We start from the raw sequence: 18,425 nt of genomic DNA on the forward strand, positions 1-18,425 counted from the left end.
ACCAGTAGACTTTATCTGGAAAGCAGTTTTCTGAAATGAGCACTTAGTAAATCTGTCTACAATCAAACCAAGAACATAGAAAGAGGAAATGTTTGAAGAAACAACTTGATGTTTTCATTTGATACTAGAAAACGCTTTAAGACCTTTCTCTGTTTTTGCTCTTTTTGATCGTTTTATTGTCTCTTCTGTTTAATTTGATCTTCTAAAGTCTAACTGGTGTCTTTTCAAATGTTATGTCTTTAGTTTGATTCTTCTTAAACGTTTAGTTTTGCTCTTTTCTCACCTTTTATTCTTTTCTAATGTCTGATTTGATTTCAAAATGTTTCACCTTTTTAATGTTTAATTGTTTTTTCAAATGTTTTATTGGCTTGTTTGAATTTTTTTTCCTTTCCCAATATTTAATTTTTCGATTAAATCTTTAAGGTTTTTCTTTTTAAATGTTTCACCACCTTTTAATGTTTAATTTTCTTTTTAAATGCTTCATTGTATTTTCTGTTTAATTCCTATTTGATGTTTTATTGTCTTTAAGATGTATTTTTCTAATTAAATATTTAATTTTTTAATTAAATGTTTTGTCTTTTTAAAGGTTAATGATCTAATTAAATGTTTTGTATTTTTTAAATGTTTAATATTCTTCTTGTTTAATTGTATTTTTTAAATGTATAATATTCTTCTTGTTTAATTTTATTTTTTAAATGTGTAATTATCGAAAATATTTTATCTGTAATGTTGAATATTTGTATTTTAAAAATTTTGTTTAATTTCATACTTACATGTATTGTATCTTGTTGAATTATCTAATTCAATATTTTGTCTGTTTAATATCATTTAATTGTATTTAATGTTTAACTATATTAAACAGACAAAATATTGAATTAGATAATTCAACAAGATACAATACATGTAAGTATGAAATCAAACAAAATTTTTCAAATACAAATATTAAAAATTACAGATAAAATATTTTCGATAATTACACATTTAAAAAATACAATTAAACAAAAAACATTAAACATTACTTAAACATTATTTAAACTTTTTAAAAGTTTTATTGCGTTAAAGGCTTTTTTCCTTTGATTTAATTGCTTTTTGTTATGTAGTTTATTTCTTTAATCTTCTTTTTCTGTCAAGATTTTAACCCCAACCTTACAAATGAAATAAACCCTTAAATCACAATGAAAATACTTCTGTTGTCACAATCATGAGTTAGTCAATTATTCAGTTTATCAATTCAACTTTATTTGTTTAGCACCTTTTACACAGATGAAAAAACTAAACAAGCAAAGAGAAAAAAAAAACTATGCTAAAACTATGATTAAAACTCAAAAACATGAAATAAAAAGATTTAACAAGGTAATAAAATATGTTGTGTCCAGGGGAAGGAGGGAGTTTATTGAAGTCTTCTTGGGCTCACATGGGAAATCATTTAAAATATAAACTTGATATTCAGTCTACGGAAACTGGAAACTGCAGAGCGACAGAAGAACCAACAATATCTCCTGTTTTCTCCTTTAATGAGTCGACTCTTCTTGTGCTTTCAGACCAAAGAACTACAGACTCTTCACAACCTGCTCAAACTCTTAGTACAGGATCTCACCACACGGGTCAAGAAGGTTTCCTCCTCATTTCTACTCTGAAGCTCACCTTCTCAAACTGCTGACAAATGTTTCTGCTGCTCTAAAGTCTGGTCTCCAGAACTTCCTAAAAACTCTCAAAGTCTCTTCTGCTGCAGGTTGCTTTGTAGAACTGTTCCAGAAAACCTCACTAAACCACATGGAGGGGCCTCAAGATAGTCGTCCAATGAAACCGTACAAAAACCAAACTAGTACAACCCAAACGCTAAAGTCTCCTGCAGCCTACCAGAGAACCTCTGAGAACAGAGAATCAGGACAGGATCTCTTACCTTCTGGACAACCAACGCTGGTTCTCAAACAAGAATACAGAATGTGTCTGACCAAAAACCTCTGAAGACTCACTACAGCCAAGATAAAGACACAACTCACCTGCACCAAATCCACTAATCACTGCAAACATTAGCACCATGTGCTAACTGTGGCTAAAGAACCACATTTACCAAGACAACTATCCAGTACAAAGCCCTAAAACACGGCAAGAAACACATTAAAGACGATTTTACTGCTGGAAGCTGCAAGCAAACGTAGTGATGTTATGCTCGAGCCAGTTTGCTCGACACAGTGCCGAGCGTTTGAAGCGGAAGTGTTCCGAGACAGTGTTTCGATCCCTGCTTCGGTATGCTCAACAATCACGTGACTACCGAGAGCGAGGCCTCGTTACGTCACAGCGTGTGTTGCGGTGCTCATAGACTGTACATGGCGGTGCTTTGGGAATAACGAAGGGGTTGGACATTTCAATCTGTTCAGGTCTTAAAAGGGGTCTGATTCACTCCTCAAACTGTGGGTTTTTGAGAGGAGATTAAGCTAGTACATTTGCCATTTGGAAAGAAGTCAGAGAGAGAACACATTTAGGTAGAATTAAGTTTAGATAGATTTATTTACATTTCATACACTAAATAACACTCATAGATACATACACATAGATTCACACATACACAACACATATTCATTCATTCATAGAAATACACTAGACATATAGTAGAATAGGTTATAGATAGGTACATAGAGAGAGTAGTTTGAGTGGTTGAAAGAGTGTGTTGTGAGTTGTGAGAGTGCAAGGTGTCTATGTGAGCCCTACCTCTCCAGAGGAGAAGACCCGCTCACCTACTGGGCATCACGTCAAACTGTATCTAAACCTCTTCAGGATGGCCAAAAAATATCTCCACATGCCAGCAACATCTGTGCCATGTGAGCGGGTCTTCTCCAAAGCTGGAGAGGTAGTCAGCCACAAAAGAAACAGACAGAAACCACGCACTCCCTGGTTTACACCCCATTTATACTGCCACAATGGCAAAGTTGCAGAAGCACTACTATTGACTTCCACATCACATAATACTAGTGTCCCACACAAAGTAGCACAAGCACTTTCCTGTCCCCCAGTACCTCTATACACACCATATGCATGTATATCTACACACACGCATGCACGTGCGCACACATTTAAATATATCTATATTTACATACAAAAACACATATACATGCATGCAAACAAACATATATACCGTTTTAAAACATTTATTGCAAGTACAAAGCAGTGTGAGACAAGCAGTCCTGAGGCTTTTTCAGTTTTCTCCACTTAGATGCAGTTCTGACACAGAGCCAGCAGATGTCACTCTTCTGGTTGTGTCAAATGCTTCGAAGCAGTGTGTCGTTCTTGATGCAGTTGTGTCAAAGTGGTTCATTGCTTCATGAAGCTTCTATTTCACCATCACTAAGCCAACGCCTAAAGAACAAACTAAAGCAACGGAGCCAAACCCGATTCAGTGGTGAAGAGAAACAGAGGAAATGTTTGTCTGCAGCTAAATAAAGCAGGAAGACACTGAGCTGCTCAGGTGTTCCTGATAACACCAAGCAGCCACCTGGACAGCCAATAGGAACACAGCTTACTGGAAGTCCAGAGGGCTGCCTTAGTCAAGGAAATTTAGTTTAAAGTTGAAGCAGAAAGTTAACAAAGAAAGTTGAAAACCACCTTCTGATCCCTGAAATCTCTGAGTTTTCACACAAAGAACACCTGAACATGTCAAACTGGTTCCATAGTAGAACCATCATTGTAAAAACGTCATAGTATGGTGTGTTGCTCAGAAAACATTAGGACCCGGCTGTCAGGGGACAAACATGTAAGAAACATGAGAACAGAGAGAATCCAACCAGTAGGTCACAGTTTATCATCCCCCAGTCATCTCCTGAAGTCCATATGGTGAGAGACATCAGTATCTGGTTGTTCATTTACCAGAGGATGCTTATAATCATGCTGATGTGGTCTGTACTCTACAGTATTTTAGTGACTCAATAAATGCCTAAGTTGTTTTTTTTAAATGCTTTTTAGTTTTTAATAAACATTTAACAGCCGATATGTAATCAATAAATGGCCTTTGCCTATCTTAAGAAAAACTCACTCAGAACTCTGATATGTTAACAGTACTAAATAAATCAATAAATACATGCATACACACAAAAATAAGTTACTACATTAACTGTGTTAAGATAAGATTTAGATTTTTAAAAAAGTTGTTTATGTTTTTGCAGAATCCAGTATTGCTCACTGGTTGGTCATTACATTTTATTAGTTTGATTTCACTGTTTAAAATGATGCCACCTCTTTTCAGACAGAACCTGTGATAATAAAACAACACAAAATTTTTAGTTCCGTGTTAATAAAGCACTTAAAGCTTTAAGTATGGCTAAATGCTTTTTTCAAAATTAAATATATCACTCCTTAGGTGGTAGTGGCCCCAAGTTCAGTAAAGTTGGAAAGATATTCACAGATTCGGACTTCCAGCATCAATAACTCGTTAGATATAGGTTGTCAAAACATAAACGGTGCCTCTTTCCCATTGTTGCAAGGCAGACAATGTGCTACAAGCCCAGTTTTATCAAAAGTAGCTGTCTTTCAAGCTACAGGAATAACATTGGTGTCTATGGAGTGAACAGGGTCCGTCTGCAATTTGCAAAACCGCTGCAACAGTAAAGAGAGACAAATATTCAATAACTTCACTCTTATACATTGTAGTGTCACTAAAATCACTGCAGCCTTCAACTGGCTCCTGTTGACAAAGTGTTTTAGCAGAAATGTAAATGCTGTAATTTGATTCTTTTAATGAACCATGTAACTTGAATGGATGTGATGCTGGTGTGACCACAGTGCACACGTCTGATGTTGCTCACAGTGGTCCAAGGGACGCTCAGGGAGTTTGTGTGTTTGCTCACACTCAGGAAAAATTAGAGGGAACATTGCCAATGAGCTTATCGGATCTGTGCATGTGACATCAATCTCATGAGCTTTACACAAAGCTGGTTTGTAAGACAGTGTGGCAAGAAGGAAGAACTCCAAGTGCTATGTTTGGCCCATAAAAACCAACACCCAAAACACACTGTATTGGCTGTGTTGCATGGTGGTGGCAACATCATGTTTTGGGGTAATTCTCTTTAGCATAGATTAAACTGAAGGGAAACTTGATCTTGACAGATACACCCAGATTCTTGAGGAAAACCTTGTTCTTCTACTAGACAGCTGAAGGTGTGCAGGAGGCTCATAGTCCTACCCTGTCTTTGTGTGGTCATGACTGACATCAATCTGATTGGAAATCTGTTAATGAACTTCAAGAGGGGCCAGTTTGATTGAACCAGAGCAATTTTGCAAGTTAGACTGAGAAAACGTTCTCTAATCTGGGTATGCAGAGAGATATACACAAACAGACTGAAGGCTACAGTTACAAAACTGTTGAATCAGGGGTTTCAACCCTGTCATTCTGGGTTTTTCTATTTATTTCCATTTAGTTTCTTGCATTTTTCAATTTTATTGTTAGTATAAATAAAGATGAAAAATACATGGGTTTGGTTTTTAGGTTGTAAGACAGAACGATGGCTGCTTCAAAGGGGCATTATGATTCTTCAGTGTGGCGTTGAGCTGCACTGCCTCCTAATACCACTAGAGGGTGCCGCAATGCTTTCCTGTTTCAGTGTTGCACATCAGCGATCACCAGTTTGTCTGTGGAGGACTAAAAGTGCCAAAATTAAATAAATATATACATCAGTAAATAATTAATTAAATATGTCATAAATTAATTAAAATTGAAATAAAATATGTCATTAATTAATTAAAATTGGAATTAAATACTTAAACGTGTTATTAAATAAATACATCATTAAATAATTAATTAAATATGTCATTAATTAATTAAAATTGAAATCAAGTATGTCATTAATTAATTAAAATTGAATTAAATACATAAATGTGTTATTAAATGTCATTAATTCATTAAAATACCAATTCATTTAAGTAAAAAACATATATTATTATTTCACTATTTAATTAATTATTTCATGGTCCTTGTGTTGCAGTGGAGCATGAATTTATTTTATCTGTCAACCTCGCCCGTCAAAGTCGGTGGGCGGATCCTAACCCCTGATTGGTTACCCTGCACATCAAGTCAAGGCAAATCGATTCCAGATAGTGGATTGATGCAGAGCTTGTGAACACATTCCGATACACTGGGTGGCGCTATTCACCTCTACGTTGGTTTGGATACTCTATTAAACAAAACTTTATTGGCAACCGCTAAAGACTCGGTCCTCTAGCCCAAATGTTGTTACAGCGCGGTGCAAGACAAAAGCCGCGATTCCACAAGCATCTACTCGGCGCGGTACGGCTCGCCACTATTGTATTTGACTCGGCTCGTCTCGGTTTAGTTGTTTTTCCATATAGCCTCATCGTGGGTGGAGTCGTCATAGCGCAGCGAGCCGAAAGTCCCTTAACGTCATTTGCGTGCGACACAAACGCAACATAACGGAGACGATGGTTCACCTGCTGCTCGGTCTGTGGCTTTCTGTCAGATTCAAAGTAATAGAAGAGTCGGAGAAAGCTGAGAGCGGCGAGTCGGAACACTCAGGAGACACTCAGGAGAGTTTGGGAGGCGATACAGCAGTATCAAGCTGAAGACAAGAGAATATGAACGAGACGACATATGAGGGTAAGCTAATGCTAGTTCGCTAGCTATCGTGTATCAGTCCTGTGAACGACCCTGCAATGGCTGCAGTTTATCGCTATTAGGTATTAAAATATGCATGCTGTGTATGTGTTTCAGATGCTCTCTGATGAGACTTCATGGGATTTACCTGAAGCAGCAGCACATGAGCCTGCAGTGGCACAAGGTGTAGAGGAGGAGGACAGATGTACAGGATGCATTGATGCACTACGTGTCATGCAAAAGTTAAGTTATTCTTCTCGTTATACTTCTGTTTTTCTGTCCCGGGACCGCTATTGTTTTCTTTCATGTAATTCTGACAATAAACTTTTGTACCTTTTGCAGATGTGTCTATGCTATTGTTTTATTTGTGAAGGTTAGCAAGATTACATGACAAATTAAACACCAAAACATTAAAACAGCTGTTTTAAGAATATTCCAGTTTGATAAATCAGTATTGCTTTGGTGTAATTCAGTCAATGGAATTATGAACCATAAAGGAGTTTGTGTTAAAACATGTTAAATCCCATTAAACATAAATGCATTATTAGGGAATACAGAATTGTTTGGTTCAGACTGTTGACTCTTTTCCTACCAGTGTCTTAACAGACAAAATGAAAAGTTATGATGCAATCACATAAGTCACAAAATAGTTTATTAGTCAGCAGCAAAATCAAAACTATTTACAATGTGTAAAGTACAAACTGTGGTGGGCCTCTCCTACAGTAGAGGGCTAAAAGTAAAACTATATACAACTAAATCTCAAGTCTCTGGGAGGTGGACTCGCTGGCTGCCCACTGCCTGCACCAGCTGCCCCAGTACACCCAGGAATGACTGGTTGAAGGCAGCATTCTGGACCATCTCCTCCCGCTGCAAGGCCGCTTCATTCTCTCTTGCCTCGCTGAGGAGCAACCAGATGTTCTCATCATGCTGGGCATGACTCCACTCCTCCTCAGCGTGCATCTCCACAAGTATGCTTGGAAAGTCCAATTTTCTGTTGCACCTTTTCCTCTTGCCTAGACCAAAGACAGAAAAGTGATCAGAATCGGCTCTAATGGCCAAGTAAGTACACAACATGCAAGGAATTTGGTTTCGGCTGTTGGTGTCACACTAGGAATATGGAAGAGAATAATAAAAAATAAAGAAACTATAGAAAGGAACAGGAAGAAAAATGAAATAGCAAAATTAAATAAAACAATATATACAGAAATTTACAGCTGGCCTGGAATAATCACATTAGCGGCAGGTGAGACAAACTAATCCCCCAGCAACCTCTCTGACTCAGAGTGTCGCGTGGAGATTAAATCTTCAGTACAGATGCACAGACCGAGAGCGTTTTGTCCGGAGTGCTCCACCTTCTCTTTCTAATGTCCTGGTAGCAGAAAGTGTGATGTCAAAAGAGCTTGTGCTGCTCCATTTTTTATAGAGGAGAGTCTCTCTCGGTGCCACCTTGAGAAGACGGGGGCAAAGGAAGACCTGCTGAGAGATGAGCAGTAAAAATACAGCAGGGATGATCTGCTCACTTCTATAGCACGGCATGAGTAAATACAGGCAAAGATCTGCACTAGAAAATCATTTAAATATCTTTTTTGTCATCCAGATGTGTGTATCTGAACCTCCACGCCAGTTTTCTTCAATAAAGGACTGATCAAATTAGCAAATTATATTTATCATTTGTTTTTAAATGACGATATAATGTGTCTTTTAAGATGCTGTCCTAGTTTTCTCAAAAAAAATGTAGCTTTTTTTTCCCCACTTTTTCTGTTTGTCGACAGTAGAAGAGTCCACACACACACGCACGCACGCGCGCGCGCGCACACACACACACACACACACTTCAGCCTGATGGAACAGTCCACCTTCCATCAATTAATCATCAGCCCTTTCATCTTTAATTAAACTCACTATCTTTAAAGCACACCCCTTCACGCATGCCATCGCTGTGGCTGCACACACACTCGCTCGTACGCAGAAACGATGCAGTGCTCTGTGCTTCCTTATGGCAAATGTTCAGTGGGCGCATGAACACACACACACGCACACACTTGTGTCTTGGGATGTGGTCTCAGAGGATGAGCTCCCTCCAGGGATTCCCTCAGCCACTGGCCTTCCTAAATTCTGGCTTAGGACCAGCTCCTCTGCCTCCGTTACAGGTGGTGGTGCTGGGCCACCTCCCTTTTTACAGGCATCTGCTTTCTTTCTGTTGGCCGAGTAGAAGTCTGTTAGTTTAAATAGGCTTAATTGTTTGACAGAACATGATATGGATGCAGACATTTAGGCTATGTGTGGGATAAAACCCCTGCACAGTCAAACAGCCACTTAATAATTAAGCTACTTTACAATGTAAAACATGATCAAAATGAGGTAGCTCCATGAGATTATGCCGACTTCTTACCTGTTTGAACAATGTTCTTATATTTCATCTTCAGCTGCTGTTACATGCGCTTCTTCCCCTGCAGGATTGCACCTAAATGAAATAACAGAATAGGCTACTATTAAACAGTTTTCCTGTAATATTATTGTGATTTAAACTTACGCATTGACCCGGGCAGCAATGTTCTCCCACGCCGTCTCCCTCTCTTTTGCAGCTGCTGCACTTCTTTCTAAAAACGTGTTCGAAGTCGCCATATGAACGCATTAAGATGTCCAGTTCAAGTGGTGTAAAAAACGTAGCTCTCCGCTCCCCCGTCACCACGGTGAGTCGTCGAATCGGGGTTCCATTGATGCTGTCTTTTTATAGTTGCGGTGCACTCTGGGTGAAACTACTCCGAGTTGATTAAACCAACTCAAATCAGCCGTTGTGAAACCGAAAACTCAGAGTTTTCTATCTCAGAGTAGATCAACTCAGAGTTCAGGGTTACACAGAGTTTGTTGAACCTGCTTCGTGAAACGGACCCAGGGTTATTTAAGGGACGGTTTGGGCCCTGAGTTGGACAAAGCAGGCACAGACACAGAGAGACTTGCAGACAGGTGAATAATGGAAAGAGTTTCATTTAAAAAAAGATAACTAAACTAGTACATAAATGGAGAGCTGAACTGGGGAAACAAAACAAAACCCAACTATTTAAAACCCAGCAAACACTACGAATACAGAAACGGAAGTCAACCAATACTAAACTGGATTAACAAAAGTAAACTAAGGAGAGGTACTCACAAGACGGAGAAAACGGGTCGGGGAAAAAGGAGTCCAGAAGTGGGGAAGCAGAGTCCATGAGGGAGCAGAGCGTGTGAAGCCATGTGAGTCTTTGTGGGAATCTGAGCCTGGAGGGAAGCAGGCGTCCAGTAGTTTATGGTCAAACAGGCAAAGAGTCACTAAGCAGAGTTTAAATAGTGAGCAGGTGATATTGAGGGCAGGTGAGCTGATTACTGTAATGTGAGTCACCTGCAGTAATCAGCTGAGTGCAGACAGGTGAAGCAGGGAGAGCAAGAGACAGGGACGAGGAGAGATGACAGACAGAGTCAAGTTGCTTCACCTGCCTGCACTCTATTTGCTGATTACTGTAATGAGTGTCACCTGCAGTAATTAGGTCACTCCATTGACTGTTCTCTACCTCACCTCCAGTATTTAAGCTCTGTGCTTCCAGTCACTCATTGCCGGATCATCGGCTCACATCCCTCCATGGCTTCTGCTGTGTTCCTGGATTGTGGGTTTCCCCACCAAGCCTTCTACTGCTTGTCAGCTTCAGCCTCTTGGACTCAACCGATTTTGCTGTCCTGGATTTTTCTCTTGTGGACTCTGTTCAACTCCTGTCTGTTTTTGGATGCTCCCTGGTCTTCAGTCTGCCAGTTTTGTTTCCCCACTAGCTTCTGGGTTCTCCTAGCCTGCCTAGCCTTTAGCTCTGTTTTCCCCTGGTTTTTGTAAGTACATTGCTGTGTTGTTTGGTTGAGGTTATTCCTGTTTGGTTTTGTGGTTTTTGTAGGTTTGGTAGTGTAGTTTGTTTTAGTGTTAGTTGTGGTTTAGTTTGTCTGCTGGAGTCCGTTTCACGAAGTGGGTTCAACAAACTGTTGTTGGTTAAATCAAGTCGGAGTAGTTTCCCCCGGAATTAAGCACGTGCGCCACAGGTCTGAAAAGCCAGTATCAATGGAGCGCCGATTCGACGAGTCACCGTGGCAACGGGTAAACAGAGGACGACACCGTTTGAATTGGAAATCTTAATGCGCTTATATAGCGAGTTTGAACACGTTTTTAGAAAGAAGTGCAACACCGCTGCAAACGAGAGGGAAATGGTGTGGGAGAGCATTGCTGCCCGAGTCAATGTGTAAGTTGAAACCACAATAATATTGCAGGAGAAAAGTGTTTAATGGTAACCTGTTATTTCATTTAGGTGCAAGAGGGAGATGGCCTGGGAGAGCATTGCTGCCCGAGTCAATGTGTAAGTTGAAACCACAATAATATTGCAGGAGAAAAGTGTTTAATGGTAACCTGTTGTGTTACTTTTGTTTAGGTGCAATCCTGTGAGGGAGAAGTGCATGTGGCAAACAGGTAAGAAGTATTTATCACTGGATAGAGAAATTCTGGCCATTGCATTACCTCCACTGTGTGTTTGTTGAGTCTTCTCCTCTACAGGCTGGGGACCTGGAACCTTTGACTGAATTTTAAGTAACTATTCACCGGTTTCCGCGCCATCTTTCCATCTTTCCAGCTTAGCGGCCTATCTACCTAGGGCACAGAATGCTAGCCATCTAGATAGCTTTGCATGTAGCTATGATGTATGTAGGCAGCCATCTTGCACTGAGCCCATGCTCATCCACTGAACAAAACAACCACAGCACATGTCAACACCACTATTCAAGAAACTCCACAGATGCAGTAACAAAGGTTCTAAACTACTATTGCTTCATGTTAAAATAATTATTTTTAGTACATTGTTTCACATGTCATATTTACAAGCATATAACTAAATCTGAACTGAAGACTGAAACACACTAACAAGAAATGTCTATCACAAAGCCCTATTTATTTACAAGCACCTACAAGGTAAGTTACATTTATATTCATGTACTTATTCAAATTTCTAAGTAAAAGGGTAATGCAGCTCATGTTCTTAAAACGATTACCATACAACAATACTGACACATGGATATCATATGTCTTACACTAAATATATAAATTCATCTATCTACAATAAATATAATATTCTACTAATGACTTACAAATAAAATGTTAAGCTTTCATTGCTATTTGAAATATGACAGATACACTAAATACTACAGAAACTGTACATACCATTACATTACCAAAACAACCTGTCACTAACAACACACAAACATGTCATTTCAGATTACATATTTATTGATGCTCTTTAACCCAGTCCTCATGGATTGACCTAGAACAAAAATAAAACCTATTGTCAGGCCTGTCTCTGCAGGCCCTGGCTAGTGCCCCTCCTCCCCGTGTGTGTGTGTGTGTGTGTGTGTGTGTGTGTGTGTGTGTGTGTGTGTGTGTGTGTGTGTGTGTGTGTGTGTGTGTGTGTGTGTGTGTGTGTGTGTGTGTGTGTGTGTGTGTGTGTGTGTGTGTGTGTGTGTGTGTGTGTGTGTGTGTGTGTGTGTGTGTGTGTGTGTGTGTGTGTGTGTGTGTGTGTGTGTGTGTGTGTGTGTGTGTGTGTGTGTGTGTGTGTGTGTGTCCTTTTTAGAAATGCTTGTTGTTGAGGAGGCGGCGACAGGTGTGGAAGAGCTCCTTCTGGGTAATCAGTGGGAGCAGATGTGCGGAGCCGATCAGTCACTCCCCCCCGCACTACTTAATCGGGCTCCACTCTTCTGTCGACGCCGGATCGTAAAAGCTGCTCGTCAGTACTGACTCAGTTCTTCATTTTACCGTTACCTTAGTACGCCAAGTAATTTGCTCTGCCCCTAGTCAGGACTGCCTTCCGGTAGAGATCACCCGACCCCCCTGGATGTGGACTCACCCGGTTCATCTTCTACCTTCACCTCAGCCATCCTTCGCCCAGCTCCGGCTTAACCCTCACCAGTCGTCTCCGCAGCCGAGGCGATTCCACAAGCATCTACTCTGCGCGGTACGGTTCGCCACTATTGTATCTGACTCGGCTCGTCTCGGTTTAGTTGTTTTTCCATATAGCCTCATCGTGGGTGGAGTCGTCATAGCGCAGCGAGCCGAAAGTCGTTAACGTCATTTGCGTGCGACACAAACGCAACATAACGGAGACGATGGTTCACCTGCTGCTCGGTCTGTGGCTTTCTGTCAGATTCAAAGTAATAGAAGAGTCGGAGAAAGCTGAGAGTGGCGAGTCGGAACACTCAGGAGACACACAGGAGAGTTTGGGAGGCGATACAGCAGTATCAAGTCGAAGACAAGAGGATATGAACGAGACGACATATGAGGGTAAGCTAATGCTAGTTCGCTAGCTATCGTGTATCAGTCCTGTGAACGACCCTGCAATGGCTGCAGTTTATCGCTATTAGGCATTAAAATATGTATGCTGTGTATGTGTTTCAGTTATTAAAATATGCATGCTGTGTATGTGTTTCAGGTGGCTCTCTTATGAGACTTCATGGGATTTACCTGAAGCAGCAGCACATGAGCCTGCAGTGGCACAAGGTGTAGAGGAGGAGGACAGATGTACAGGATGCGCTTGATACACTACGTGTCATGCAGAAGTTAAAAGTTATTCTCCTCGCTATACTTCTGTTTTTCTGTCCCCAGACCGCTATTGTTTTCTTTAATACAATTCTGACAATAAACTTTTGTACCTTTTGCAGATGTGTCTATGCTATTGTTTTATTTGTGAAGGTTAGCAAGATTACGTGACAAATTAAACACCAAAACATTCAAACAGCTGTTTTAAGAATATTCCAGTTTGATAAATCAGTATTGCTTTGGTGTAATTCAGTCAACGGAATTATGAACCATAAAGGAGTTTGTGTTAAAACATGTTAAATCCCATTAAACATAAATGCATTATTAGGGAATACAGAATTGTTTGGTTCAGACTGTTGACTCTTTTCCTACCAGTGTCTTAACAGACAAAATGAGAAGTTATGATGCAATCACATAAGTCACAAAATAGTTTATTAGTCAGCAGCAAAATCTAAACTGTTTACAATGTGCAAAGTACAAACTGTGGTGGGCCTCTCCTACAGTAGAGGGCTAAAAGTAAAATTACATACAACTACAGTTGCTGGTCATATAATTAGAATATCATGCCAAAGTTTATTTTTTTCAGTAATTCCATTCACCAAGTGAAACTTGTATATTCTATTCATTCGTGACTGATATATTTCAAATATTTATTTCTCTAAATTTTGATGATTATACCCGAGTACTTCTGATAATCCCAAATTCAGTATCTCAGATCTCATATTTCTTAAGACCAATACAAAAAAGGATTTCTAGAACTGTTCGCCAACTGAAAAGTATAAACATGAAAAGTAAGAGCATGTACAGCACTCAGTACTTGGGGCTCCTTTTGCCTGAATTACTGCAGCAATGCGGCATGGCATGGAGTCGATCAGTCTGTGGCACTGCTCAGGTGTTATGAGAGCCCAAGTTGCTCTATAGAGTTCTTCAGCTCTTCTGCATTGTTGGGTCTAATTTTCTTAGGTACTGAATTTGGGATTTTCATTGGTATTCAGGTATAATCATCAAAATTAAGAGAAATAAACATTTGAAATTTATCAGTGTGAAACATGAGACTTTAAAGGAGCAGATGAAGACTGCTTGGATTCTCTTCCTTCTCATGTTGGCTTCATGGTGAATCCCTGCACAAGTGTTCAGCTGTGTCTTTCCTGCTGAGCTGTTTAGGATCACTTTAACCTGATGGTGTGAATATGCAGGAAGGATGATAAAATAACCTCATATCAAAGAAAAGCACACAGAAATACTGATTTTATTATTAACTTGCATCAAATACTTGTGTAATGACTCCACATATGAGCTGCCTTTTAGCTAAATGTTGTTCCAAGTGGCTAATTTCTGTTTCCTTTCAGTCAGTTTCATTAAGGAGCCTTAATATGAACCTAAATGCCTTTCTACCAGTTTCAACAGTGAAACAAATCCAGTAACAAACACGCCTTTGGAATGAATGTGCAGCAGGTTGGCTCAGTAACTCATTTAAAATCCTGTTTCTGAAGCCGACTGCTTCTCTTTATGTGCAGTGTAGTTGTTGTGTTTGTCCAGCAGATGTCAGCATAACAGCAGCTATGAGGAGAGTTTGTTAAAGATGTGAATATTCCAGAGCAAACAGTGAGCAGAGCTTTGGACTGATGCAGGGCTGCAGAGAACAACATCACAGATATTCATGCCAGCTAAAGTAGAAAAGTAGATAAAAGCAGTAAAACTCCTCTCTACATGTTGAACTCTTGTTGCAGATGTCTGTACCTTTATTCATGTGTAACGCTGAAGGATTAAACAAACCTGACAACCAGCAGCAGTCCAGAATAATGTTGGTGTTTGTGTCTGAACTACATTCAACTGTTCAGCTGATCAGACGTCTGATAGTTTATTAGTGGATTCAATCCAAAGTTGCAGGAACTACTAAATATGACATTTTCTGTTTCCTTGTTTCTGGCTGTGACACGACAACACAAACTTAAGTGCGTGTGGTCTTTGTTCTTTTCTATTTTGTTTCAATTTAAAACCAACTTTTGTCTGGTTTCAAGATTTTAAAAAAATGACCAAGCAACTCCATCTAATGTCTGATCTTGGATTGTGCAGATTCCTTGTTTGATTTCTCATTTGGTATCAGCAGTAGACCTGAGGACAGACAGGCAGCAGAAATGAAATGTAAAAATGTTCAAATCAAAGCTGAAAGAACAGAACCACACTTTTATGACTTTCTGCAAACACAGGATCTGCAGCAGGACTCTGATTCAGATAGCAGGTTTCTTGTGAAAACTCGGAGTTTGTTGCTCTGAGATGAAGGAAAGTCCTGTTACCATGGTAACAGACTCTGTGAACATCACCTGGTCACCAGCAAGTTTTTCCTTCAACAGACTCTGACTGTCTCTCTGACTCCTGCTGAGCCTGAAGGATCTGTCTGACTCACCGTTTCTACCTGTCAATGAAACATTTCTATCAGAAGTTCAGACTGACAAGTTTCTACATCCACAGTCACATTAATCTCTCATTTCTGGCGTTTCTTCTTCACTCTCCACAGTTGTGTTTCAGAGGCTGATGTGAACAGAAAGCAGCTTTTATAAAGCATGTAGATGTGGTTGATGTGAACATGAGGAAGAATCACAGCAACATGTGAACATTAAAGGTCAGATCAGACTTTACTGTTCCTGTGGGGAGAAGTTGTCATGTTTCAGCTCTGCTCTGGCTGTTTCCTCCACAGATGGAGGTAGAACGTCTCTGGAGCTGATGTGGATGTGAGCATCTGCCACTGCAGCCTCTGACTGGAGATAATGGACTTGGACTAAGAGAAACATGTCAGATGTTGAAGAGCTTTTCAGTTTTTAGATGGAGTGTTGAGGTGAAGCAGCTGTCCCAAAGCTGGACAGGTTTCCTCCAATCAGAGTTGAGTGTGTTGGTCATGTGACTGAGGAGAACTAATGTGTGACTCTCCCAGCAGGTTGTTGTGTTTGTCTGCTATGCATCAGTGTGAGGACAGAGAGGAGGGAAGATCTCTGTGTGGGGAACAGGAGAACCAGAGCAAAGCTCAGAGGTGAGATGAGCATCTCTAACTGTCAGAGCTCAGCATCACATCACTGCTGTCATTATTCACACTCACAGCTCTGTGTGTTGAAGCCCAGAGCAGCAGAAAACACACTCTGCTGAACCAGGACCTGGACCTGGATCTGGACCTGGATCTGGATCCAGCTGTGGACCCGTGAAGAGTGACTGGTCAAAGGAGCATCCCCTTCATTTCAGTTGATCTGCAGGTGGAAGGTGAGACAGTAAAACTGACAGAAAGACATTTCAGACTCAAAGTTGTTGTTGTGTTTATTAACACCTTGAAGATGTTTTTCATCAGCTTTTATCTGTTCTGGTTTTGTTTCAGGATCCAGCAGCAGAGACCAGACTGTCCTGAACCTAGCTGTCTGTCCTTCAAGGGCGACCAGTCAAAGGATGAATTGATGAACTTTAAAGACGTCCGTCCATCTGCTGATCAGATGTAAGCTGGAACTGACTGAAAGAGTCACTTATTCTATAACAGAACCAGTTTGTATGATGTGTTGTCTGACTTGCTCTGAAATAATATATATATATGTATGTATGTATATATGAATATGTCAGAGATGAAAGTTTTCCGGGTTTTCCCGGAAATCCGGGATTTCAAATTTTGTGAGTTCATTTCCGGGAATCTGGGAAAATTGATTGAAGTTTTCAGTGAAAATCAGAATTTGATTGATAGTATTCTTTTTGAAAACCTTATTGTTATCGCTAATGCGTTGTTTGTTGTTTATATTCCTGTACGGAGGCAGCCATTTTGAATCTCGTTCATTGACGCGATTCCAATCTAATGCTGAATACATTGCTGCGAGAATTTGCGAGAGCAGATGCACTGAATAGCGCCAGTTTTGAGTACAAAGGAGAGATTAATCATTGAATAGCGCTCATTGAATAGACGACCTTTGCTTTTGTGTAAATGTAATGACCCGTACCTGTCAGGACAATGTTTAAACAGGTAGACGGGCACGCTGACGTGCGTGCTATAGACGCGACAGTCAAGAACGCGTTCCGGTGGTCGTGGTTAGAAGAGAAAGATACGAACGGCGATTTCTTGTCTGAATATATCAGGAAATTAGACAAACTATGAACTTTTTTTTTTATTTTACAAAAATAGATAGACCTCAATTTTTTCATTTTTTTTGAGTGAATAGATATCATTTGTGCATGCTTTTGATAAGATAGACTCCATTGAAGATCTATATTGTTTGGTCATTTTTAAATTTTTATCTTCATTGAATATTGCGTGGTCATTTTAATTTTTTTTATATATATTGTTATTGTTAATAAAGACTATAATGCTATGTTAATTTAAATGTAACAATGACACTATTATAATTTATTATTCGGCATAAGGCTGCCTTCGGCAGCCTCTTGGAGCACCTTCGGCGCTCACTTGGCAAAGTTGCTTAGAAAAAAAATTTTCAGGGTTTTTTGCCAACAGCCACTTTCATCTGTAATATATGTATATGTATACACACAACTGAGACAAAAATCTAAATACCCAACAGATTTTGTCATATTTCCAGAAGAATTTTAAAATTAGACAGAACCTAAATATATGGTTATTTATCTGCTTGCTTATTTATTTATTTGTGACAAAGATGCATGGGTTTCAGTGATTCCATCCTAGAAATTTCAGAGTTATAGGTGTCATTTTAAGCTTAAGACTGCCATGATATATGTGGTCTTTATAAATGTGTGCTAGCTTTTGTTCATGATTGTTTTTACAAGCATGCACTGCTATTATAATATAAATCTGCTGCTCACAAACACTTTCATCACACTTTTTTGGAGACTATAATTTTGCTCTTTCGGCTCCACTCTAACCAAAACATTCTTCCCCATTGGTTTTCCCACACATTAGATTTGTGGTCGTCATGGCAACAGCAAGACCTTCACTGTACTGCTGCTGCTGTGGGTGTGTTTTTTTTTTTTTTTTATCCTGCGCGCGCATGAAAGGCGGGAAGTCGAGCCTCTCCATCACGCCCCCCACCCCCAGCCTCCACCAGTGCTGCAGCCCGGGCTCGGGAGTCCTTCAGAAGGGGCGGGGTCTGTTTCGCTGCAGAGGGATGCTCCGCAGCCCCACGCTGGACCAACCAGCCTGGAAATCCCTGCTTATAGGCACGTAGCACCCAACCAAACACAGATCCACACTGACTGCAATCAGACTCCCTCAAGCTCCCAGCATCTGTGCCA

At 40.0% G+C, this 18,425-nt stretch overlaps 1 protein-coding gene and 1 long non-coding RNA gene across 2 annotated transcripts in view; one reads left to right on the forward strand and one right to left on the reverse strand.

The window, feature by feature from the left end:
- Window positions 1-7,236: 7,236 nt before the first annotated feature.
- LOC129349528 (uncharacterized) lies at window positions 7,237-12,997 on the reverse strand. Its single transcript, XR_008602562.1, has 2 exons — window positions 8,994-12,997; window positions 7,237-8,798 (listed from the first exon to the last, which is right to left on the reverse strand). It is a non-coding gene; the product is annotated as an uncharacterized LOC129349528 (long non-coding RNA).
- A 3,131-nt stretch (window positions 12,998-16,128) lies between these two features.
- ampd2b (adenosine monophosphate deaminase 2b) overlaps window positions 16,129-18,425 on the forward strand; it is a 33,407-nt gene continuing 31,110 nt past the window's right edge. Inside the window, exons 1-4 of the mRNA XM_035954281.2 lie at window positions 16,129-16,221; window positions 16,305-16,445; window positions 16,558-16,671; window positions 18,094-18,350. The gene's annotated coding sequence lies outside the window, so the exon portion shown is untranslated. The remainder of the gene's footprint in view (window positions 16,222-16,304; window positions 16,446-16,557; window positions 16,672-18,093; window positions 18,351-18,425) is intronic.

Source organism: Amphiprion ocellaris, chromosome 8 (genome assembly GCF_022539595.1).
Source record: "Amphiprion ocellaris isolate individual 3 ecotype Okinawa chromosome 8, ASM2253959v1, whole genome shotgun sequence".
In the NCBI taxonomy this organism is placed as follows: Eukaryota; Metazoa; Chordata; class Actinopteri; family Pomacentridae; genus Amphiprion; species Amphiprion ocellaris.